At 41.4% G+C, this 26,177-nt stretch overlaps 1 protein-coding gene and 1 pseudogene across 1 annotated transcript in view; both read left to right on the top strand.

The window, feature by feature from the left end:
• The window catches only part of LOC111747016 (LHFPL tetraspan subfamily member 3 protein-like), a 390,070-nt gene that overhangs the window by 286,136 nt on the left and 77,757 nt on the right, over positions 1 to 26,177 (top strand). The gene's annotated exons all lie outside the window — the stretch shown is intronic.
• Positions 14,561 to 14,680, top strand: LOC111747052 (annotated as a pseudogene).

The following is a 26,177-nucleotide window of genomic DNA, read 5'->3' as shown; positions in this document are numbered from 1 at the left end:
TGACAAAGAGCATGAGGAGACAGTGACAGAGGAGAGACCTTGAGCTTCCATCCTGGAACTTTTCTGAATAATCAGAAATGATCAAAGGAGATGTAAGAAGAGAACCAAATGGGAAGCAAGAAGCAAGAGGCTATAAAATCAGATGTGAGTCATTAGAGGGAAGAAATTAGTTGTCCATAGGTCAGAGGAGAGGACAGCTCATTAATCTGGATTTCCTGGAGAGCCACATGTGTTTATATAAGTCCTGTCTCAATTAGCTTGTCTACATATACAAATGCATCACTTGGAAGTGAGGGGCAGGATTCATTCTGAGGGAAAGTGAAGATCTACCTAACTGGACACTGGTAGTGGCCAGCCAGAAACACAGAGTGATTAGCAAAGGCAAACTCAACCCACATCATCTTTATTTGCAGGTTCCTTTTAGGCTAAGGTCCCGTTCTTTTGGGTTTGACTGCAATATCCTGCCAACTTTGGTCAAAGCTGATGGAATGGTTCTGGGAAAGAATGGAGGAGAAAAGTCTGTCCTCCTGCATGACTTGGTAGTTATGACCCACCCTGCTCTTGCACTGGCAACTTTTAGCAATTCTCTGTGCGAGACACTGGCTGGAAGCCAGTTAGAAAATGTAAGATGCCAATAATCCAAAGCGTCATATCTGATGATGTGTACACAGCCTTGAATTGTCCAACATGAACCAGTCCTCAGGGTTTCTAATTGACCTGTGTGTGTAATTGATTTTTACAGTCCTCCCTAGGTATCTGAGGGAATTGGTTCCAAGACCCCTGTGGATACCAAAATCCATGGATGCTCAAGTCCCTAATATAAAATGACTTAGTGTTTGCATATAATCTATATTTGCATATAGGGTACAGCAGGGTATGCCTACACATAACATCATTCATTTAGATTTAGTATAGTACTCAGCACATGGCGAATTCAAGTTTTGTTTTTTGGAACTTCTGGAGTTTTTCGTTTTTTGTGGGTTTTTTCTGTTTTTTGTTTTTTGTTTTTTTTATCTACAGTTGGTTGAATCCATAGATGCAAAATCCATAGATACAGAGGCCAATTGCATTTATCTTTCTTAAAAAGCTACTCTGGATTGCTTTTGGAATTTGAAATGATACTCTCAAGAATTATAATAACATATGAAACTATTACTCACTCCATGCATTTCTAACTTTGTCCTTTTCTCCTGAACATTTTGATTTTTTGTATTGTTTTTCTTACTGAACACCTAAAATTCTCTTCAAGTCCTTGACTTTCTGTAGAAAAACTTTGATCATATAGTCTGAGTGGTATTGATTGAGGAAGCCAAAGATAAAGTAGCTACAACAACAATGATATCTAACACTTAGATAATGCTTGGTATTGAATAGGATGTTTCCAAATATTTCGCATGTAGTATTAATGTATTCCATCCTCATCACAATCTTACGAGGTAAGTGAGGCCATTAGATCCATTTAACAGATGAGGAAACTAAAGCGCAGAAAGATAAGACACTTGGCCAGGGTCACACAGCTAGGAAGTGGCAGAGCCAAGATATGAAACCACAGTCTGGCGCTCAGAACTATGTTTTTCATCATTATAAATCATCATACGTGTATTCTGCACACTATGTATGGGATGGCCAGGTATGACATTTTTATTTTTAACTTTTAAAAATAAAGTACGAGCTCTTAATATGTTTTATCTTTAACTATTCTGTTTTTCCCTCCCAAACTCTCAGATGATGGAAATGCTTAAAGCAAACTAAGGTAGTGTGAGACTACACCATGTAAGTGTGAGCATGGCTCCTTGTGGGTCCAGCTGTGTTTTGTGTGCTTCTGCCTACTGTTCCCGCATGTTCTCTCCACTCTTTTGATTCCTGCTTTCGCCGCTTGGTGCTTGGGCCGCATGAACCGTCACTTTTAAACCATAGATCTTATGTCTTTATTCCTGATTTTATATTTGTGCTTTTCTCTCCCACAATCCCTGGCACAAGGGTAGGAGCCAAAGCAGCTGTCAGCCTGGCACCTCCCAGGGAAAAAAAAGCGGGCCCCCCATCAGAATATGTTTGGTTATTGTTCTCCAATAATGAGCCCTCAGATTGTAAGCTTTTAGGATTCTAGGCATGTATCCACATTCCCACTGTAAGATACTACTCCACAGTGTGGAAATGTGTATAGTCCTCTCCATGCGTGCTATGTTCACCCATAGTGCACCTTTGCTATGCAGTGTTCTTCTGGGGCTGCCAGCCTAAACAGGTTATTGTTCTGTGATTCTTTGTAGAACTAGATGCTATGTGAAAATAAATACTATTGTGCCATGTAACAGGGCTAAAATGAGCCATGGAAAGGAGTGGTAATCTTCTCATTTATTATTTTCTCTGTAAACATGTATACAATAGACACACATACATATATTTAAAAGTCTATGATTATGAAAAAGAGAGGGTAATGGTTTTTAAGCCAAATGTGGGTTATATTGGCCCTTCATTGTATACACAAATACACATACATACACATGATCCCTTTTAGTGTTCCTTGAATCTACATAAACTATATTTCTACTTTGAGTGAGTTCAAATGTGATAAACTAGATTGCATTGTGCCTGACAAAGAGTATACCTGGAACATTTAAAATATGATCGTATTTTACTGTACAGCCTTCCCTACCTGACCATAAAATTATAGAAATAACTGCCTCTTGTTTTCAATCTCACTAAAGTTTTGAGTGTGTGTTGAACAGGAACTAGTTAGGAAGAAACTTTGGAAGTTAGTTATCAGAGATGACAAGACTTTTAAATTGAAGGGGCTCTCATAGGCTTCTGGTCAAGATAGCAGAGTAGGTAAACACTGCGGTCACCTCCTTTCACACCTACATCAAAATTACAACTAAAATACAGAATAGCCATCATTGAGAATTGCCTAAAGTCTAGCTGAACAGAAGTCTTATAACTAAGAACATACAGAAGAAGCCATCTCGATACTGATAGGAGGGGTGGAGATGTGGAATGAGCTGGTCTCACACACATGTAGCAGTTAAAATTTGGGGGAGATATGTTGGCTGCAGAGGTGCCCCCTGAGGAGCAAGGGGTCCCAGCTCCATACCGGGTTCCCCAGCCCGGGGCTCCAGGGCCATGAAGAGAAGTCCCTACAACTTCTGGCTGTGAAAACCAATGGAGATTGTGGCCAAGTGAGATGAAAAGCAGCTAGAGTCTCAGGAGTTCCTCTTAAAGGGCCTTCTCATGGACTTATTCACTGATGGACTCACTCACTTCAACCTCCATTGCAAGGGCAACAGCTCAGAAGGCACTAGGGACACACGTGGATGAAATTAATTGTCTGGCTTCAGGGCAAGGGCTGGAGAGACACCCGCTACATAAGGCCACTCTACCAAGACTGGGAGATGCAGTATCTCTACCTAATACATAGAAACAAACACAAGGAGGCAGTCAAAATCACATAGAAACATGTTTCAAATGCAAGGACAGAACGAAACTCCAGAAAAAGAACTAAACAAAATGGAAACACGCAATTACCAGATGCAGATTTCAAAACATTGGTTTATAAGGATTCTCAATGGTCTCAGTGAGAATTTCAACAAAGTAATAGGAAACATAAAATGGAGGTAGAAAACATAAAAATGAACCAGTCACAAATGATGAATACAATAACTGAAATGAAGACTACATTAGAGGGAATAAACAGATTAGATGAAGCAGAGAACTGAATCAGTGATAAGATGGCAGATAAGGTAACACCTGATCAGAACGGCAAAAATAAAAAAGAATTCCCCCATAATAAGGTTAATGTAAGGGGCCTCTAGGATGACATCAAGTGTACCAACATTGACATTATAGGGTACCAGAAGGAGAAGAGAGAGAGCATGGAATTGAAAAGCTATTTCAAAAAATAATGACAGGAAACTTCTTTAACCTGGAAAAGGAAATAGACACACAAGCCCAAGAAGTGTAGAGTCCCAAAAAGCTGAACCCAAAGAGGCCCATACCAAAACACATCATAGTTAAAATACCAAAGGTTAAAGACAAGGAGAGAATCTTAAAAGCAGGAAGAAAAAATGCAAGTTAGTTACCTGCAAGGGAGTTTCCGTAAGATGACCAGCCAATTTCTCAACAGAAACTTTTTAGGCCAAAATGGATTGACACGAAATATTCAAGGTGATGAAAAGTGAGGACCTACAACCACGATCACTCAACGCAGCAAAGCTATCATTTAGAATTGAAGGACAGAAAAAGAGCTTCCCAAACAAGAAAAAGTTAAATGAGTTAATCAATGCCAAATCAATATTATAAGAAATATTAAAAGGTCCTCTTTAAAAAGAAAAGAAAAAAAAAGATTAAAAATGTGAATAATAAAATGGCAATAACTACATCTCTATCAACAATTACTTTCAATAAAGTGGATTAAATGCTACGATCAAAAGACATAAGGTGACTGAATGGATAAGAAAACAAGACCCATATATGTTGTCCGTTAGAGACTCACTTCAGATCAAAAGATACACACAGACTGAAAGTAAAGGGATGGAAAGAGATATTCATGAAAATGGAAACAAACAAAAGAACTGGGGCAGCAATACTTATACCAGACAAATAGACTTTAAAACAGAGGCTATAATAAGAGACAAAGAAAGACCCAGTAATTTCACTTCTTGGTATTTAACCAAAGAAACACAAAACACTAATTCAAAAAGACATATGCATCCATATATTCATCGCGGCATTATTTACAACAGCTAAGGTATGAAAGCAACCTCAATCAATAGATGAATGGATAGAGAAGTGGTACATATATACAATGGAATATTATTCAGCCATTAAAAAAAAGAATGAAATCTCGCCATCTGCTAAACATGGATAGACCTACAGGGTGTTGTGCTAAGTGAAATAAGTCAGCCAGAGAAAGACAAGCACCATATGATTTTACTTAAATGTAGAATCGAAAAACCAAAATAAATAAACAAACAAAACAGAAACAAATTCATAGATAAAGAGAACATTTTGATGTTTGCCAGATAGGAGGGGGCTTAGGAATGTGTGGGAAAAGGGAAGGAATTAAGAAGTACAAATTGGTATTTACAAAATAGTCATAGGGATGTATAGCTTAGGGAATATAGTCAGTAATATTGTAATCACTATGTATTGTGTCAGATGGGTACTAGATTTATCGGGATGATCACTTCGTAAGTTATATAAATGTCTAATCACTGTGCTGTACACCTGAACTAATATAATGTATGTCAACTGTAATTGAAAAATAAAAAAATTGTTAAAAAAATAAGCTTATAAAATAGAAATCTGTAATAATTGAAATTTTTTTAATAAATAAAATTAAAGGGGCTCTTAGGAGATGTGACTGAGCACTGCTCAGTCTCCTGCGCTGTTGAGCTCCCAACTCATCATTTTTAGACAGAGTTCTGGAGCTGAAGGGTTCTTAGAGATGGAGCCCTCATTCCAAATCCCTTAATTCATAGAAGATGACTGAGGTCTCTAGAGGGAGAGTAACTTGTCCAAGATGGAGCAGAGCCAGGATTGAAACTCAGTCCTCCTCTTTCCATCAAAGCATCTCATCAGTGCATTATCCCAGTTCCTTTCTCTCTTGAGAGAGAACCCCATACACAGCCAGGAGAGCTTTCTTTAAAATGAATGAAAGTAAAGGAGCATACATCCCAAGAAAGGACCTCAGGTCATAGTCCTGGCGTTGCCACTAAATATCTGAGTGAGCTTGGCAAAGTTACTATGCCTCTCTGGACCTCAAGTTCTTCATATATAAAATGAATTTGAGAACTGCTGATTTCAAAAAGTACATGATGTTAAGTTTGCTCCTAACCTCAGGCTGTTTTACATGCAGTTTTCTCCCAGCAGTATTCATTTCCCAATATAGGATTATGGAAAAAATTACACTCAGCCTATGCAAATGGGGATTGCCCATGGGAGCAAGAGCCCTGTGAGTCTCTGTTATTAACTGAGAAGGACAAAGACAGGAGGGAGAAGGTGCAGAAGAGAAGTCAGTACCTGCCCGCCTTACACAGTTATGACACTGAGGTAGACATTGCAAGTGTCAGGTTTGGCCATAACAAATATGCTGATTTCTGCAGTTTGGAGTTATCTGGCTATTATCTACTTCTGTCCTTTCCAAGACACCACTGATTAGAGCCCTGGAACTTAAGGAGACTCAGTAGGTGCACAGGTTACATTTTCTCCTGTTGGTATATTGTTTACCAAGTTAACAGGGCCAGGAAAGTCTAGGGCAGTGAGAGACTAATTTGAAAGCCAGAAAGATAAGAATAGAGACCCACACATTCCAGCTTCCAGCAGTTTTGAGATACACCCCCTTTTACATAAAATTATAGAACCACAGACATTAACCAAATATGCAATGACCTTTTTTTTTTGCATAATTAATATGCAATGTCATTTTAACAGAGGATTCTTTGTCCCTGGTAAATCTATAGCATTTTTATGATGCATCTTTTTTATAAAGCAAAGTATCATCATTTGATTTAACATTTGGTCCATTTTGGTTTCCATATAACGAGTTTGATTTAATATGCAACTTTTTCCAAAATAGCCCATCTGGTCTGCAGCAGCCTTCCCTGGATCTGACACCTATTCCAAGTTGGGTGAGAACAGGACAGGATATGGTGGGATGAGGAGAATCACAGAGGTGGATAATTTCCTGTATTCTAATGTTGCTGGACAAAATGTGGCACCACTAAGAGCTGTGACCTCAGAAAGTATTGTTATGGGCAATCAGGTGTCTGCGTCGTGGGAGTCAGGAGCTCGGTCCTTGGATTGCGGTCGAAAGATTTACGATGCTCGGAGAAGAAAGAGCAGATGAAAAGTAGCAAACAGAAGTGATTTTATTAAGCAAAGGCAGAGGAAAGTACACTTGGAAGAAAATCCAATTGGACACCTCAATGAGGACTGGGGCTTCAAGAAGTTGAAAGTTGGGGTTTTACATGGGCCTTGGTGTTTCTTTGTTCTGCCTCTGTACTCCCTACCGCAAATGGAGCGAATTTTCTGCTCCTCCCTTTGACCTGCCTACTCCAAGCTGAAACTTGCGCAGTGTGTGCCCATAGATGGGGAATCTACACCTGCACAACGAGAATTTTGAGTGTAGGCGCATGCTCAGTTAACTCATTTTGCTCAAATCAGTTGAACATCCCCAGAGTAAGGTCATATAATGGTCATGTGCAGTTAACTGACCTGGGGAAGCGGTTGAGGAAGGTACCAGGCACCACTAGGCTTTTTGGTCTGTCTCTCTGGCTTCCGACCTTGGGGGAATGAGGGAGGTGCTAGAAGCCTAGCCAGACACCTGGTTGTGTATTTTCTTCTGCTGAGCTGGTCTCGGGGCTTCGTTAACACTTCCTTGATCCTCTCCCTGCGGCTCATGTCTACCTATCTACCTACCCTGTCGGTATCACTGGGATAGAATTTCAACTCCAGAATTTTGGTGTAGAAGGGGCTTTAGAGGCCATAAATCTAGCTGGAAGTATAGTGCTAAGGGTCTCGACTGCATTTGCATGGAACTTCAAATAATATTTACATTTTTCAGTCGACTGGAGGGAGTGGCTGATGAAAATTATGGTAAGGGTCTGTAGGTCCCTTCTTGGCAACCATCGTCGCCCATTCCTTCTCCCGTAACAACTGCAGTGCTGTTTGAAGAGGAAAATGGCATCCTTGAGCAGCCATGCAAGACCAGTTGTCGTGTTGAGAATGCTGGACAGGCAGGCACAGGTCATGAGCTGCTCACCTTACTTTCCCCTTGGCCTGAAAGCCCCCTAAGCAAGTCAAACAGAGGGGACTTTTCGGGCTTCTTACAGGTCCTTTCCAGACCCTTCCTTAGATAATCCTTGTCCTGCTGAGACCTCTAGTGGCAACATTGGTAACTGCAGGTGCCTAAGGACGAAAGGGAGGAACGAAAGAAAACTGCGGGCTGCCCCCGAACCACACAGCCAAGCAGCCAGGGTGGTCTGTGGAGGCCTCAGCCTGAAATACTCTCTAGATGGAAGAAAGGAAGCATCTGTGTCCTGACACTCCTTAAATATAAGCCTAGAGGCCTGATGACACCACACACACACACACACACACACACACACATACACACACACACAGCCATCCACCCAGGCAAAGAAAACCCTGACTTTTTAGAAATGATTTCTGCCTGGTTAGCCATGGTAATGAAAACTCTGCCTTTTTTTGTGTGTGTGTGCTTCCAGTTATTCCAGCTTAGTGCTAGGATCTACTGGAGGTGCTACTTTGGGCCAATCCTTCTCATCTTGCCATAGAACAAACCTGTAATTTCATGTTTATCTGAAAGCAAACTGAGCTCCTGAGAGTCTGAAGCACCAGCCACCAGAAGCCGGACAAATGCACACACCATTTGCTTCCTGAGGGCCCTGCTTAGAGGCCTGGCTTCTGGGGCTGGGTGGCCCTGCAGTGCTTTCCCAGACATTAACCTCCTGGAGAGGGAGAGTACAAGCCCTCTACCATCACTGGCTCCTACACGCTGATCAGTAAATAGATTACATCTGATGGACACAAGACTAAATTGTTGTAATTGCTTTAACCCAGTGATTCTCAAAGTATAGTCCCCTAGACCAGCAGCATCAATATCACCTAGGAACTCGTTAGAAAGGCAGATTCTCAGAACCACTGAATCAGAAACTCAGCCATCTGTGTTTTTTGAGCCCCCCTTGAGGCTCGCTCAAGTTTGAGAATCACAGCTCCAAGCACTGATTTACAATGGTCAGTATATGTAGGGTTACAAACTCTCGGCTTCTTTAAAATGTAAATTCTGACCCCTCACTCACAGCGATTTAGTAGTTCTGCAGTGGGGATGCAGAAATCTGATTTTTAAACCATCATTCCATGTAATTCTGATGTGGGAGATTCATGCACTACCATTTTGAGGAATTCTGCTCTAGAAAGAGCAGGGCCATCTTTGCTAGCACGGTTTAGTTTCCTCTATTGAATTAGAGATATTGTTCTCATATCTCACCAGTCATGAAAGGTCTCAGGAAGTATATCGGAGCACTCCAGGTCTTTGGAGGGGGTCATATTGTTCCTTCAACAAATTAGTTTTTGCTGCCACTGTGAGGAAAATCTCAGGTGAATCTGTATCGTAATCTAAAAGTGAAACCTTCCTCTGGAAAGAAATGTTAATTACTGACAGAACAGAAAGAACAGGAAGCCTGTGGCTTCTTGTGAGTCTGGGTCTCAAAGGGGCTGTGCCAGCCTCAACCAAGAAGCCGTGTGTCATCTCTAGGCTATGAGTCCATCAGATAGCAAGTTGCCCTTTCTTCTCTCTTCTTGAACAGAGATTTAGTGGAGCCTTCTGAACAGGACCCAAGAGGCTAGTTCATTATAATAGTACTAGGAAACAAGTGTTTTCAAAACTTGAGGTGTGAATACACTTGCCTTATATGACCTCTGCTTTGATCACCCTGAAAAAAAATAGAGTTTATTTTTGTGATTGAAAAGTCCCAACTCTCCTCAACGCAATGCCGAGCCCTACTGGGAGCTCCAGAAGGGATTTTCCATTGTTCTTCTGGCCCATGTAACATCCCAATCTAACCCCCCACCCCAGATCTCTTGAGAGCCCTCACACATTCACGGGGCTCTGATTCGCTGGGACGTGCTCTGAGAAGACTGAAATGCTAAGTCACATTTTCAAGGATCTGACAGGAGCAGAGCAAGAGACTTGGTGCTGACACTTTCTGTTACCACCTAACGTTCCCAGTCACTGTCTAGGCACCAGCATGCACAGATATTATCGAGAGAAGTCTCTATTCTTTCAAATTATGTAGGTAGAGCAGGCAGAAAGCTAGCTCCTTTTCTTTTCTTCCTTCTTCCTTACACACCTGCTTTCCAATCTTCTTCCTCAACCATTTTCCAATGTTCCCTTTCCCATATTTCCTATGTTCCTGCAATTTTTCTCTAGCTTTCTCCCCACTCCTTTCTTCTGGGTGGGCCTCCCACAATACTGAAAAGCACACGCCCCCACCCCCCTTACCCCAGGAGCCCAAAGAGTTTCACCAGCATTAACTGCTGAAGCCACACTCATCCTGCCAGACAGGGAATGCCGCCTTAACTTACTATAAAGTATAATTAAAAGACAGATCTCCCATCTCCCCTCATTCAGACAGAGGGAGAGAGAAGGGAAGCAAGAAAGGGAAGAGCATCAAAGGAAAATCTAGCGAGAGGCCACAAATGGGACAGAGGGTAAGCACTCTGCTTAAAATCCCGAGTGGGCAGGAGAGGGAGGAGGGGGAAGAAGTGAGAGCAAAGCTGAAAGGAAGGCAATAGCAGACAGGGGAGAGGCTTTTGTCCAGAGAATAAATTATCTCTTCACACCAAAATGTTTCTGGGCAGGAAGGAGCTGTTTGGGAGCTGGGGGTGGGCAGGGCTGGCCTTGCTCCTGGAAAGCACCAGCTCTCCTCTCTCCTCGCTTACTGCTCTTGGCTCCTGCACCCAGGGCCAACCAGCTCCATGAGTGTACATCCAATGTACTGCCACTGGGTCTTGTGCTTGAGGTTTCACACTTTGCAGCCCCGGTCCTGACACTGGAGCAAAGAGGCTTGGAGGCAGTGCAGAGTGTCCTGCTTCCTGCTGCCTCCTCTTCCTCCTCCCTCTCCCCACCCCCATCCCATGTCCTCACCTCTCTAAGGGGTGAATTCTCAGCCCACTCTCCTGTCCTCTGGAACCTGAGCCCTGCCTGGCCTCCCCTCCCTGGGCCAGCTTAGTGACCACAGAGACCCTGTGACCCAAGTGAGGGCCTGGGCCCAAGTGGGGAAGGTCATGGTTGGCTGTACCTATCCTACAGCCTCTTGGGGCAGGGCATGGAGGTGGCCATCCCACCCAGGACTAGCAGTACTGTGGCATATCTAGTGGACATTAGGCGGGAGGTCACAACTTGATGTGAGGCAAACTGATTGCTCACTTTTGGTCCAGTTACCTAGTATAGAAGCTGCAGTACCCTAGGAGGTGGAGGGGGAGTCATCTGTCTCCAATGAAAAGGGGAGTTCCCCAGGGCCTGCCCCAAACTAGGGAATAATGCACAGATCCAGCAGCTGTGGAGGCTGGAGGGTGAGTAGAATCCCAGCAGCCAGCAGGCTGGAGTGGGCACACGGGATCAGTGGGGCTCTTTAGCACCTGAGAAGGTCCCTTTAGCTGCCCCATGCCAGGGCAACCCTCTCTTCCTCCTTCCGAACTTCCTGAGGCTGTCTGTGTTTGTCTTTTCTCCAAGGTCAAAATACAAATTGTGATTTCGATGATTGCACAAATGAGTTAAATGCTCTGACCTTTGCATTTTAAACTGACATTACACAATAAAATAAACAGTAAAATGCATGCTAGTAATTTAAATTTTTTAATTTTTGTTTACTTAGAATGGCATTAAATAGCAAGCGAAAGACACCATAGTCATGGTGGTTGCACAACAATGCGAATGTATTTAATACCACTGAACTGCACGCTTAAAAATGTACAAGATGTACCTATGCTATGTAAAAGTAAAAAGGTTAAGATGGCAATTCTATGTTATGTGTATTTACCACAGTGAAAAAAAGTGGGGGAAATGGTAAAAACAAACATTGCAACAAGGCAAGAGAGAGACCACAGGAAAAAAGGGAAAGCTTCGTGTTTTAATAAGCGAATGGCATCTTTTCCTGCATTTTGGACAGTTTTCACTAGGCCTGGAGGTTATGTAGCTGCTTCTGCCTGCTCCTCGTTGTCTCCCCTCTGTGGAGATGATCATGTTCATTCTCACAGTGCTGGGGTGAAGTTTTATTCCTGTGAAGGGAAAAGTTCCAAATCTATGGCTGAAGAGACTTTCAATCTTAGTATCCATTCATCCACAGGAAAATAAAAAGACCTAAACATAAATAAAAAGAGAGAGAGAGAGAGAGAGATTCATGCATTTCAACGAGCATCTAACACTTTTCTAGGTAATCTCATGCATGCACAGGGCAGTGTGAGAGTTCCGTGATGTTGTCAGCTCGTTAATTACGAGACCTTTTATTTTAATTTTAAAAAGTTAGATATTTATACAATCCACGAAGTGATCCCTCCAATCGCTCTAACACCCATCTGGCGTTACACACGGCCATTACAATACTATATTCCCTATGCTATACTCTAAGTCCTGTGACTGCTGTGTAACTTCTAATTCCCACTTCCACACCTCTTCACCTTTTCCACCCAGCCCCCAACTCCCCTCCCTTCTGGCAGTCACTAGTTTGTTCTCTGTATCTGAGTATGTTTCCGTTTAGTTCGTTTCTTTTGTTCCTTAGATTCTGCATATAAGTTAAATCATGTAGTATTTATCTTCCCCCCTCTGACTTATTTCATTCAGCATAATACCCTCTAGGTATAGCTTCCCATACTCAACACAGATTGTCTATATTTCTAGCATAGTACAAATGATTTAGGTCATTTATCACCCTCCTGTCTAAAGTCTGGTGCCTCAAAAGATAAGCTTCTCATAGTTTTAGTATGAAAACAAGGGGATAAAGTAGATTTAAGCTCAGAAAATATTTCTGTAGCACCATTTGTCTAAGTAAAATTTGTGGGCTACATTTTAAATGAGGATGTTTAAAGAGAATATAGAAATCTGGCCCTTCCATGTTAAAAAAAAAAAAAAAAGTCTTTAAACTAAGCTGCTATGGTTTATAAGTTCCTCATAATTACTCTCCATGGACTCGTCATGTAGCCACCCAAACACACCTTTCTCTGCACCCTTGTAAACTTTGGTAAGCTCTTCAGGCAGGCATAGGAAGCTTAATGTATTTCCTGTGAAATTGTACTGTTCTCCTTGATCAGCTTATCCCAGCTTTGCAAATCAAAAAAGTTTCATTCCTGGCATCAACAGCCTGTTAAATTATTTCTGATTAATAATTAAATCTTAAGACCCTTTCAAGGCAACATTTACAGCAACAGATTAGTGGGGAAGGGAGAGGGATGCCATGTAGCACTGTATTGTGTCGTGGTGGAACAGACTGATGATCTCTACTGGAGGTTAAATACAGATGCCAAATTCTGGATTTTAATTCCTTGGAAAAACCATAGAAATACACAGGAGTTTAATTCCTTGGAAAAACCATAGAAATATACAGAAATTTCTCCCCTGCAGACCGAAAGACCTAGCATTTATTTCCTATTGATATACTTATAGTGCTAATCTAGACGCATTCTTCTTGAGCTTAGAATGTGACTGTAGGTCATATTCTTGTGGTTCACATTAAACCTCCTTGGATTTTGAATTATTTATAATGGCATTCCAGACTATTTCTTCCTTTAATCCTGAAGGAGAAAATACAATCCTCCTTAAATGTCAAACTGAGAAACAGATAGGCTTCTCGTTTAACAAACCAAAAGAACAGTCCTGGATGGTTTGCAGGCATTTAGTGTGTCCGAATAACTTTAGACCTTTATGACAAATTTTTAAAGCATGTCAATCCTTGTTTATTTGTGTAACACCATGAGCCCAGATTCTCCCAGTCTATGACTCAAAGTAATTTCAACCCTATTACTATTATCCCTGGAGAAAAAAGGAGAAAACTAAAAATAAAAGAACGAAGAGATTCTTGCATTTAGATGGGCACCCATCCCATGTTTAAGTATCCTCTGAGTTTCTCAGCGGAGGCCTTCAGCCTGCCCTGAAGTGTTGCATCAGGACTACCCAGGGGATGGATTAAAATGCTGCCTCTTGCACTCTTTCCAGGACTATCGATTCTGACTGGGAATTTTTTGAGTGAACCAGGAGGCTCTTGTGTAATACAACTTGACAATCAGACATTTTTATTAATTTCGATGACTCATTGTATTTTCAAAACCTAAGGATCAAGCAATTCTATTGCACAGGTGAAAATCTTTAAATCACTTATTTAGTAGGATTAATTTGTATGTTTTATAACTCCCAGAGGTTGAGAGCAAATTTCTTTCTACAGTCATTCTTTTAGTAAGCATGTACTGAGTCTTTGCAAGACCTAGGCACTGTGCCACCTTCCGTAAGTTGATTGATCCTCACAGCTTCTGTATGTACAGTGACACCTGCATGTTTGGCATACTTAGGAAGGATGAGAAGTGAATCTTTGAGAGGATTAGGGGAAAAGGTCATAATAGCTAAGAGACTCCCCATGACCTTGCATTATTGGGATTTTGCTGTATGCTGGGCCTTTGACTGTTATCTCGTTTCGTCCTCACGATAATCTACGAAGTAGGTTTGAGTATATTGTCCTCATTTTACAGATAAGGACACTGAAGCTCGGGGAGGCTATTCAACCAGTAAGCAGTGGAGCAGGGATTCACTTTCAGCATCTGCCGCCAAAACACAAGCTCTTAGTCAACGCTATCCCAACTGTCACAGCAATTGTCCTTTCCCTATGAGGTAGAAATTGGGAGGTCATGTTTGCAAATGTGAATATTTTGTACTATCCTGTCGCCACCTAATTTATATTCTGAAGTGATTCATTCTATATAAATCCATGAAGCACACATATATGCCAGGCTCTGGGGATACAAGGTGAATAAATGTGTGCCTCAAAAAGCTTCCAGTGTCTACGGCCATGCTACCCTGAACAAGCCCAATCCCATCTGATCTCGGAAGCTAAGCAGGGTCAAGCCTGGTTAGTACTTGGATAGGAGACCACCTAGGAAGACCAGGTAGGCGTAAAAAAATAAAAAATTAAAGTTAAAAATTAAGGGATTATAAAATGACAAGGTCCTTGCAATCTGTGAGATCAATCAAGGGTTGCCTCGCCTAAAAAAAAAAAGAAAAGCTCCCAGTTAATAATCAGTCATATAGAAAGTCCAGAATTAAAACTCTGAACCCCAAAATTCCTTGAGCAGTCTTGAGGCCATTAGGTTTCCTGGCCTACCTTTCTGAGATTATCCAAGCAGAAGGAGTTTCCAACTGCCTTGCATCATTGGGATGTCAGGATAACTCTGCCAGTTTTTCTGTTCTTACTCAATCACAATCACTCCTTGGGGCAGTAAATTTGGAACTGTCATGCAGAATCAAGAACTGTAATTTCTTAACACTTTTCAGTGTATTAACCTCAGTTTTTTTCCTCTTTGCCTGGATGCTGGTAAAATTTCTTGGGCTCCAGAAACTGGCCCCCTCAATGAAATCGCTAATAATAAAGAGCAAAGCCATGCACAAGAGCAGCCGGGAGGTTTATAGCCAAAGGTTCCACAGGAGAGAAACAGGGCACGTGATTTGCAGTCATTACTACACGGCAGCTTCTGAGGCAGTTAAAGTCTAGTTAAAATAGTCTAGTCTAGTCTAGTCTAGCCAACTCTAGCTGTGTCCCAGGCTACTTCCTATGAAAGCTGAATACAAACCAGAATATCTCACTGTCAATATGAAAACTGTATAGAAATGTCTTGAAGACTCTATACTGGCCCTAAAAGCTACCACTGCAGATTTTTTTCACCACAAACCAGTCAATCTCTAAGAATTTTCCTCAGTTCCCCTTTACATGTCAGGTGTTCCAGTAATGATGGGGGCTTCCTAGGGGCGAGATGGGGATCCGGGGCGGGCTCAGATCTTACAGCAAACTACAACCACAGGCCTCCCTGTCCCCTCACATTTCGTTCTCCCAAAGCAAAACTATCCCAGAGACCCTCCCCCAAACATAAATATAGACAGAGAGTGTGTCCTGCCATGCCCTTCTCAGATTTTGTCAGCACCCCAAGTTGCTTCCCTTACCCACACCTTGAGAACTTTCAGTCCAGGATCGCCAACAACACCCTGTCTGCTTTTTCTACCTCTATTCCTACGCAGCTGAGCATAGCTGGAGAAAGACCCCAGACATAGTGATGCATCTGCTACACATTCATATGAATAACCTCTGCTGAGCACACCATGCCACTTGGCACTGCTTTTATCCATTTCTTGTTTGCCCCTCACACGTCTTTTCCAGAAGTGACTCTGACCTCCTCCTCTGCTCAAGCCTGCAACATACCTCCACCTTCGGTGGACCCCAACAGACCCCGCTGCTGAGATAAAGCTCATTACAACTTCAAGTTCCTTTTTATTCACTTCAATTTTTTTTTTTTACTTTTTTTTATTTCCTGATCTCTGTCTCTCTATCCTTTTTTTTTTTTTTTTTTTTTTTGTCCCAAAAACTACTTTTCCTCCTAAGATTTTTTTTAAATAACTTCCCATTCCTCTCAGCCCCCAGCCCCTGGCAGCCACCATTCCACTTTCTTTCTCTATGATTTTGACTTCTCTAAGTATCTCATATAAGTGGAATCATACAGTATTTGTCTTTTCATAACTGGCTTATATCACTCAGTGTAATATCCTCAACGTTCATCCTTGTTGGAGCATGGGTCAAAATTTCCAACTTTAAGGGTGAATAATATTCCATTGTATATATATACAATATTTTGCTTATTTATTTATCCATCAGTGGACACTTGAGTTGCTTCTACATTTTAGCTATTGTGCCTCTTGAGTTCTTAAGGTCCTCTCTTTCTGCCTCTCCAGAATTTACAGTCTATCAGAGTTTACAGTTTACATTCCAGAGTTTTTCCACATTGAAGTGCTTTCTCTCCAGTGGCATCTTCCCATTATCCTGTACATATGCTCAGGATCGTGAACTTCACCCTCTGGTCTGTATCATGAGCTTTTACTCTTTCTCTTGCCTTTTTACTACTACAATTTCATTTTTAAAAATAATCTTCACACTTCTACTTTCACACTACTTATTCATTCTTTTTGAAAAAAAAAATGACTATTTTCTCACCACATGGCTTAAGAAAAAAAGCATTACCAATACCCCCATTCAGAGCTGGACTGGGATTTAATCTTGCTTCTAACCCTTCCATCACCACCACCCAGATACACACACACACACACACACACACACACACACACACACACACACACCCCAAATGACCTTTTTTCTCAGGCTTTCTCTGCAACCTTACTTGACTCTCTTCTCCTTGGCACTGTCTCTTCTCCTGGCCCTCATGACCCCGGGCTCTCCTTCCCACCCCGTATTTGCAGTTCCCTTTCTTTGCCTTCTGTAGCTCCTCCTCCCCTTCCAAGATTCTGGCCTTAGTCTTTTGCTCCTCTCGATGATCTCTCTCTGTGTTATCCATTTCTACTGTTTTACCTCTCGCTGACTCCCAAATCTTGATGACTCCCAAATCTAAATATCCAGTCTATATTTTTCACCCAAATTTCTATTTGCATGATAGACATAACGAGACTATCTTATTAGCACCTCATATAGGCAAACCTAAGAGCTTGATCCTCAACTCTTTCCCGTCTGACATTCTCAACAACTCATATGGGGATATGACTTATAAAATTTGCAAGGGACAGAAAGCTATGCGGAGTATTGTATAGCTGGAAAACAGTATGAATCCAAAAGATTTTGACAGGTTGAATCTAACAGGAAGAAATGTAACAAAGGTCAAGGTAAGGACCTGACTGATTCTAAACACCCAACCACACCATCAGAAAGGTCATAAATCAGGAGCTACATAGAGGAAAGCCACTTAGTTAAGTGGCAAGGTTATCAGGCAGCAATACTATGAAGAAGCTAATGGACTCTTAGGCTGTAAAAGATGAATATATAGAGCAAGGAAGAGAGTGTCTTTCTCAATTCAACAGTACTTGATTGAGGCCTGCAGTGCTGATTTCAGCTCTGAGAAACATACTCAAAACAAGGCTATCGGAAACTTGGTGGGCAATGGAAAAGGGGCAACTAGGGCCATGAAAGTACCAAAACAGGTTGTATGGCCATGTCCTAAGTTCTTTCCAGCAGGAGAGAGATTAGACAGGCCCTCCGTAGCTCCATGTTACACAGCACCAGTAGGAGGCACTACAGGACACTGATTCAACCCAGACCAACTCTCCAACTCAGAGCTGCAGAACTTGGAAAGGACTTGTGAGGAAGTAGTGGGTAACTAGAGGAGGTTTCCAAGTTCAGTGGATATAGAGATGGAAATTCCAGCTTCTTCTCATCAAATCTCTGCCACCACAGAGATCCTTGATTATGTGTACCTGCCTAGAACTGAACTCTCCATCTAACACATTAAGGGTTTAAAGCCAATGTTCATTCTTATAGCTACAGAAAAAGTAAAAAGCACTTAGTGATTTAAGAAAATTTTTAAATTCAGAAAACTTGGAATACAGGAGAACTTCCTTGACTCATTATAGGGTCGCCACTAAAAAATAAGGGCAAATATTATTCTTAGTTGTGAAACGGGAACTCCTGCCTTTAAAATCTGGAATGAGAGAAGGTGACTCTACCATCACTACCATCGAGCATTATGCTGGATGGAGGTCCCAATGAAGTGTCAAAAACACTTCACTCCCTAAGAGAACACAAGACAGACAGAAAAGGCATAAGACTCACCTGGGTTTGATACCTAGCTGGGTTTGATACAATTTATATACCTTAGGAAATTATTTAACCATATCTCTTTCTCATCTATGAAATGAGTAATCATGTCTACCTCAAGGAGATTTTGTGAGGGTTATGCCCCTGGGTGGGGGGTACACAACAGGAAACAGATGGTGCCCTAATTCAGAGTAATTTAAGAGAGTTTAATGAAGTGACTATTTACAGCAGTGTGGTCAGGACTGAGGAGAACCAAAAAAGATGACAAGGCCTCGCCATGGTAGCAACAGAGGGAGCCTTTACCTAAGGGATGGTTGCTAAATGCTGACGAGAAATGTAGGTGCAGCTGTCTCTCTGTAACTGCGGCCTTCGGTAGAAAAATACTGCCACCCAACCTGTGGCCTATTAGAAGAGAAAACACCCCAACCTCTCTCTCTTTCCATCCTCCAGACTCCTACCAATGTTCCTATGGACTGAAGCCAGAGAGCAAAAGAGCCCAGTTGATGCAGTCTGGGGCATAGAGCTGGGTGGAAAAGGGTGAAGAATAGGTCCATGGGGGCCATCAGGAAATATCAAGCAAAGTGCTTTATAAACTTTAATCTTTTTTCTCACTCCTCCCAGTTGCATTCTCATCAAGCAATGCTAAACTATAAATTGGAGATTTTTTTATCCACTCTTACATCTTTTCAAAGAGCCTCAATTCAAAGGGCATTCATTTTTTTATTTAATCCCCTAGCACTTTATTAGGTAAACTAGGCTAGTGGTATTATACTGAGGCTTAAGAGATTAAATGACTTTTTAAAGATCATAGAGGGTCCAAAGCTATAACCCAGATTCATTAGATTTGTGAGGTGTCTCAGATATAGAGATGCCAAAAAAGGTTACTTGAAGATGAACCCTTTGAGTAAGCTAATGGATCTTAAACATTATCATCATCCATCAGGCAGAAAACTGTGCCTCTAAAAAAGGATTTGACTCCACTTATAATAAAGTATATATACGTATGTGTGTGTGTGTGTGTGAGCGCGTGCGCGTGTATAGTATACGTACATATATATATTATTTTAATAAAGGATAAATATACAAAAGATACACATATTATTAATAAAGGATAAAGAGAAAATCAGAGCCAAGGACTGGAGCACAATGCAAATATGTTAATTATAAAAGTTACTCTAGTTGTGTGGCTGAGCATCAAACTGGATTCCGAGCTTCTTGGCATCAGTAAGATATACAATCCTCATTAGTATACCAGAAAAGAAGCAGCATACTATTTTCTGATGGAAAAGGGGAAATGTTGTTAGAAAAAAACCTCTATAATAGGTTTCTTATGAAGGAAACTTCCTTCTGTGTAAGACAGAGTGACATAATGAACAATGTCCTTGACAACGGTTTTATAGCTAATAAAAGTGAATATTTTCACTGGCTATTTCTTGAAATAAGGGCATAACATTAAAGTACTTCTCAGTGAAGGTGATTCTAGGAGAAGTTAAGGTAATGGTTCAGGCATAGTTTCCTGGTGTTCTAACAGTGTCAATGATAGACCTTAGAGAACCTGAAGGAAGAGGAGAGATAGTCCTTCCCTTTGAGACGAGCTTCCCTAAGTGGCATTTCTTTCAGGCAGGCTTTTGATTGGCAGATATCTGGAGGTTATTCTCTCCATCAAGGTCTGCAATGAGTGCTAGGGTCCGATGCTGCCGACTGAGGGAATTCATGGGCTTTGGGGAAGAGGTCAGCAGGTGGTGGGGCCAGCAGACAATCTATTATGACTGCATCGTGATTTCTCATTCATGGAGACATCATCTTCTGACAGGCAGCAGGTTAGAACTCACTCTGGCAAATAACACTGCAGTGCCTCTTCTCAGAGATTTGTTTTCAATTATTGGCAACTACAAGGATATAAACTGACTCGAGGATAGAAAATACTCTCCCAGTTTCACCTCCTTCTAGCATAAACTTCAAATATAACTTCCCCCAAACGCCATACAGCCTGCCAGCTAGAGCCAGCCACTTGCCTTTTGCAAGGAGTTACATACCAGAACTAGTTAGAATCCCCTATCCCTGAACTCTAATGCAGGTGAAGTGAGATGAAAATGGATTTCAGGGGTGAACTTGAAAAGGAAGTAATGTAGAAAAGTTCCTGCTATACTGCCACCTCTAGGCATCAGGCACCTTAAAACATTACCTCTAATCTTCACTATTTTCCTTTCAGATAGGTTGTATTATCCTTATTTTAATTATCAGATTAGAAAATGAGTTTCTGAGATGATAAGCAATTGGCCAGGGTCACACATTGATAGAGCTTTCTACCTATCATCAGTCCCAGCTTTCTCTGACACTCAGACTCACACTGCCAATCCCCTCAAGGCAGCGAAAGACATGATGCTTTGGCCTCTGCAGTTTGGAGAAGGGCAGGTCTGGGCTCCTTGGCTACCTGTGTATGAGCTGCTGGTTTTGCCTGGGTCTCAGGTCCCTGACTGGGTACCTAGTCCAACTGCTCCTTGTCCTTGCAGAGCTTGAAGCTGGACACAGATCTGGACCTGCTGCACCCTGGGGCCAACTTTTCAAGGAGCTTTATCCACACCTCCCATTAACCCTCACAACAGCCTGGAAGTAGGTAGAGCCAGATAGATAAAATTCATTACAGGACAGTCAAAGAGGTAAACCTGTCTCGGTCTCTGTGTCTCTGTGTCTCTGTCTCTGTCTCTCTGTCTCTCTCTCTCTCTCTCTCTGCCTCTCTCTCTCTCTCTCTCTCTCTCTCTCTCTCTCACACACACACACACACACACACCCAGCTGGCAGGATGAGAGCTGGGAGAAGAGTTCAGCTGCTCAGAGTGCCCAATCCCAGGAGAAAATGTGTGGAAAGATGTTATATAGCTGAGAAACTTGGTATCTGTCAACAAGCACATGCTTTCTCAGAAGTTGATAGCACAACCCAATTATACAGGGCAAGAGTGATGCTCTGTTAATTGCCCTTCATATCTGGCTTAGTGGGTTTCTTCTAATTAGAGCCCTTGAACCACCCCTAAGAGAAATTAAGACTAGAAATGGCTTTATGTTATTGATTCCAGATCATATGTTGTGTTTTCCTTGACCTCCATTTGATTTGTCTCTCTTCATCTCAAAATCCTATAAAGCGAACAATGCAAAAATAATGGATAGGGGGTTGATCTTCTGCTTGGAACATTTTGACTTATTCTTATGGGTTTATTGAATTTCATTCTGGCCAAACAAAATTGCATGTCCTGCCTCCATTTTTAAAGAGCATCTGTCAACACCAGTGGTCACTGACCCATTACAAATAAAGCAGCGCAGTTAAAATCTCTGTTTCAGTGACATCAAAAGCTATCCAAAATACAAGTGCTGTGTTTTTAGGGTCTTGTATTAGTTCCTCTTTAGTTGAGATCTGTGTGGCAAAAACCCTGAGCTGCCTCAGGGCAGCCTGTGGTTGAGATGGAAGGGCCAGAAAGCCAACTGACATTTACTAAATGCCTACTGCATATTAAGCATCTTCCTTCAATTATCATCATTTAGTTCTAACATAACCCTAAAGGGTAGGATGTATTGTCCTCACTGGAGAGGTAACAACACAGGCTCAGAGGCATCAGGTAACTGGCTCACATAGTGAGTCACTGGCTGGGCCAGGATTTGAACCCAGTTCTCTCTGATTACAAAGGCCCTTTTTTTCTTCCTTCTGCTATGTTCGTGACTCCATTTCACCCCCGAGAGAACCAGGCACTGAACTCCATAAAAGTGGGATCTGTCATTCACAATAGGCAAGCAGTCCAGGAGAGGAAGTCTCTCATAGTTTGCTGAGCAAGTCTAATCCTGATGCAGACAGATGCATTTCTTGGGAAGGGTGGGGGATCTCTATTTTTTAACTAATGTTATTCTTAGTTTCAGTCTGCTTCTTTTTTCCCACAATCTCATCTTCACCTTTTTCCCAGCCTTCATCAATTCTTCTCACCTCCAAAATAATTTCTTAACTTCCCTTTTTCCTTCTTGGCTGATTTTTTGCCCATTCATAAAATGGTGAATGGGGGTTGCACTTAGCTAATTTTTCACCTAATTTTGCACTTAGCTAATCGGTAATCACCTGCTACATGCCAAAGAGAGATAGACAAGAAAACCAACAATGACGCATCAGTTGTTCTTGGAACACAGAAAGAGAAGCTAAGTAGGCCTACAGGGGTCAGGAAAGCATCCAAGAGTAGTTTCCTTATCCAGGATAACCCACCTTTACACCAATGGAATTCTCTACAAACAAAACAAACGTCTCATTGTCACTCTTTGGATGTGCTTATGTTCATTCAAGAGGGATAATATGTCACTATTCAAGATCACAGACTCTGGAGCCGCCAAACTATAGCACCTCGGCCAGGTTTTGTAACCTCTCCAAACTGCCCCTTCTCTGTTAGTAAAATGGGGATAATAATTGTGCCTACCTCTTGGACTGTGGTGATATATATGTTCATAAAGTGCCTACATTATTGCCTGACATAAAGTTAGCACTATATAGTTGTTAGCTGTTATTCTTCTTCACTCAGTAACATACATTTGTAGAACCCCCTCTGTGGAAGAGTTCTGTGCAGGAGACAGCACTGAATACCAAGAAGCAACGTAGGATAAAAACTAACAGCATGGAGTTTCATATCACATAGATCAAGTGCAAATCGTACCTCTGCCACATACCAACCTTGTGACCACAAGCAAGCTACTTACCATTTCCAAGCCTACCTGTACTTATGTAAAATGGAAATAGTGATATCTGTCTCACAGATCAAGGATTAAAGGTGAAAATATATGAAGGCTCTTGGCACAGAGCCTGTCTCATGCATGGCAAGGGCAAAATACATGTCAACTGCTAATGTCATCGTGGGTACTGTCGCAGGTCCACAAAACTGACTCCATAGAAGTTTCAGCCAGGTGGGGAAGCCAAACTCTACCATCCTTAAAGCAAATGGCCTGTGACAGCAGGACCTTCACCAAAGACTAAAGGCCCAGTTTTGCACTGAGGAAAGAGACTCTGGGAAGTTTTCCATTAACTCTGACTTCCTCCGGGAGGCTCACCAGAGGCGGATCCAAACAAATCAGAATTTAGGATTGGGTGTCTGGAGGACTCAGCCAGCCATGCATGAAGGATGTTCAGCATCCTCAAAATGTTCTAAAGAGAAGGAAAGAGTGTCAATTGTGAAGTCTTTTCCTCCCTGAAGTGAGGACGGGGAGGCACCCTGTAGACAGTGTGGATAGATGTATCAGTCCTGAGAGATCCGGGTCTCTAGTTGAATGTGAGACTGAAGCAAATACCAGCATTTGACTGAGAGTCAGCCTAATGGGCTTCAAATACTTGACAAGTGCGTTTTAATCTTTTTACTAGCCAGTGCAGGTTGAACTACTGGGCCGCTTAAACTTTTCAAAAGAAGACAAAGTGGGTATGGTTTGTATATATGAATATGTCTATCAGGTTCATTTGATCTTCAACTTATTTTTCTGTTTGTAAGACTATTTTAAAAGGAAAACAGTGGCAGATAACCCTATTGAGAAAAAAATCCGAAACCAGTATGTTAATTTTAAAATTTTTGATTTTTAGCAATGTATGAAAGTGTTCATATACTCCCATACACACATTTTATTTTTCTGTACACTTTCAAAGGAATTTCTGGTACTGACAGCAAACACCCTCACACACTGTTTGCCTTCACAGAGTAGGGGATCTCAGAATGGGAGCAAGGCCCTTGGCAAGATTTCTAGTTGTACCCATTTTACAAACCTAGTCCCAGTAGTCCTCAGAATGTGAGGTCTGACAGTGCTTGTGTGGGGCAATAGCAAGGGAGGGGGTGGCCAGCATTTGGAGAGCCCTAATGAAAACTGGCCCCAGGTCTTCCCTCACTGACATGGGTGCTAATGTTGGGGTAAGCAGAAGGTGAGCCCAGAAATGCGATAGGACTTGCAAGAGATGCCATCCACGTAAAGCTGGCAGCTGCTCTAATCTCATTTCTTTAATTCTCTTTATTAGTAAAATATTAATGTTCAAAATATTAACCTCACTCTGGATCTTAAATTAATTTGGACAAATCACAATTGATGCCAATTAACTGTACTGAAAAGCATTTCCTCTTAATACTACAATTCACAATTGCACATAATTGCAACCTAATTTATTTTCTTTAATTAATATTTGACTTATATAAAAAAAGATGGGAGAGATTTTTCAAGAGTGTGTTTCTGTTGACAGTATTTTAGCACCTAAAAGGAAGATTTTTTTACACTAAGGAAATTCTTTCCTAAATTCAAATGAGTTCAAATTCAAGAAGCTTTCAGAATCACAATGCATACATGTTAATTCAGGCTCATTCATTGCCCCTAATCCCATATTAAAACTCTGTTTTGATGATTCTTGCAGAGAATAACTTTACATGAATTATCCTGTTTATAAGGTGACATACTCATTCTCCATATATAGGCCAGGCATGGGCAAAATTATACAGTCAAAATCTGTCTTCGATGCTCTTCCCCATTCCTTTTTTTGACCCCTTTGTCGGTGCCTCCTTGCCCACCCATCCCCAGACCCTCAAACCTCTTCCACCACCCTCCCTCCAGCCTATCAGATCAAAGCCAGCTCAGCACTGCCTGGCCCAAGTCCTTCAAAATTTACTGGTCCTGAGGCTTGGCAAGTCATTAGAGCCCATCTGGGGGAATTTTATTTTTTTTATGGTGACATTGGTTAACAAAAATCAGTAAGTTTCAGCTGAACATTTTAACAGTAAGGCATATATATATTTACATTATGTGTTCAACTCTCATAGTTAGATTTCTTTCTGTCACCACATATTTGACCCCCTTTATTCCGTCTATCTCACCCCTCCCCCTTACCCTCTGGTAACCACTAGTCTATTCTCCATGACCATGAGTCTCTGTTTGTTTGTCCTGTTCATTTGTTGCTTTTAGGTTTATATCCCACATATAAGTGATATCATGTGATTTTTCAACTTTTTCTGTCTGGTTTATTTCGCTTAGCACGATTATCTCGAGGTCCATCCGTGTTGTTGCAAATGGCAGTATTTCATCTCGTCTTATGGCTGAGTAATATTCCATTGTATATATGTACCACAGCTTCTTTATCCAGTTATCTATCATAGGACACTTCAGTTACTTCCATGTCCTAGTCACTGTGAATAATGCTGCTAATATCTTTTTGGATATCGGTTTTCAAGTCTTTGGGGTAAATACCCATTAGAGGGATAGCTGGATCATATGGTAGATCACTTCTTAGTTTTTTGAGGAACTTCCATACTGTTTTCCATAGTGGCTGTACCAATTTGCAGTCCCACCAGCAGTGTATGAGGGTTCCTTTTTCTCCATATCCTCTCCAACATTTGTTATCACTTGTCCTGTTGATTATAGCTATTCTAACAGGTGTGAGATGGTATCTCATTGTGGTTTTGATTTGCATTTTCCTAATTCCTAGCAATGTTGAGCATCTTTTCATATATTTGTTGGCCATTGGTATGTCCTCTAGGAAGAAGTGTCTGTTCAGGTCCTCTGCCCATTTTTTGATTGGATCATTTGGGTTTTTTTGTTGTTATTGAGCTGTACGAGTTTTTTTGTATATTTTGGATATTAGGCCCTTATCAGAAGTGATGCCTGCAAATATATTTCCCCATTGAGATGGTTGTCTCTTTATCTTGTTGACGATTCCTTTTGCTGAGCAGAAGCTTTTTAGTTTGATGTAGTCCCATTCATTTATTTTTGCTTTTATTTCCCTTGCCTTTGAGGTCAAATTTATAAAATCCTCTTTAAGTCCAAGGTC

The sequence above is a fragment of the Pteropus vampyrus genome, unplaced genomic scaffold, assembly GCF_000151845.1.
Source record: "Pteropus vampyrus isolate Shadow unplaced genomic scaffold, Pvam_2.0 Scaffold208, whole genome shotgun sequence".
NCBI lineage: Eukaryota > Metazoa > Chordata > Mammalia > Chiroptera > Pteropodidae > Pteropus > Pteropus vampyrus.
Note: the sequence above shows the minus strand (reverse complement) of the source record. Positions and strands in the feature narration are given on the sequence as shown.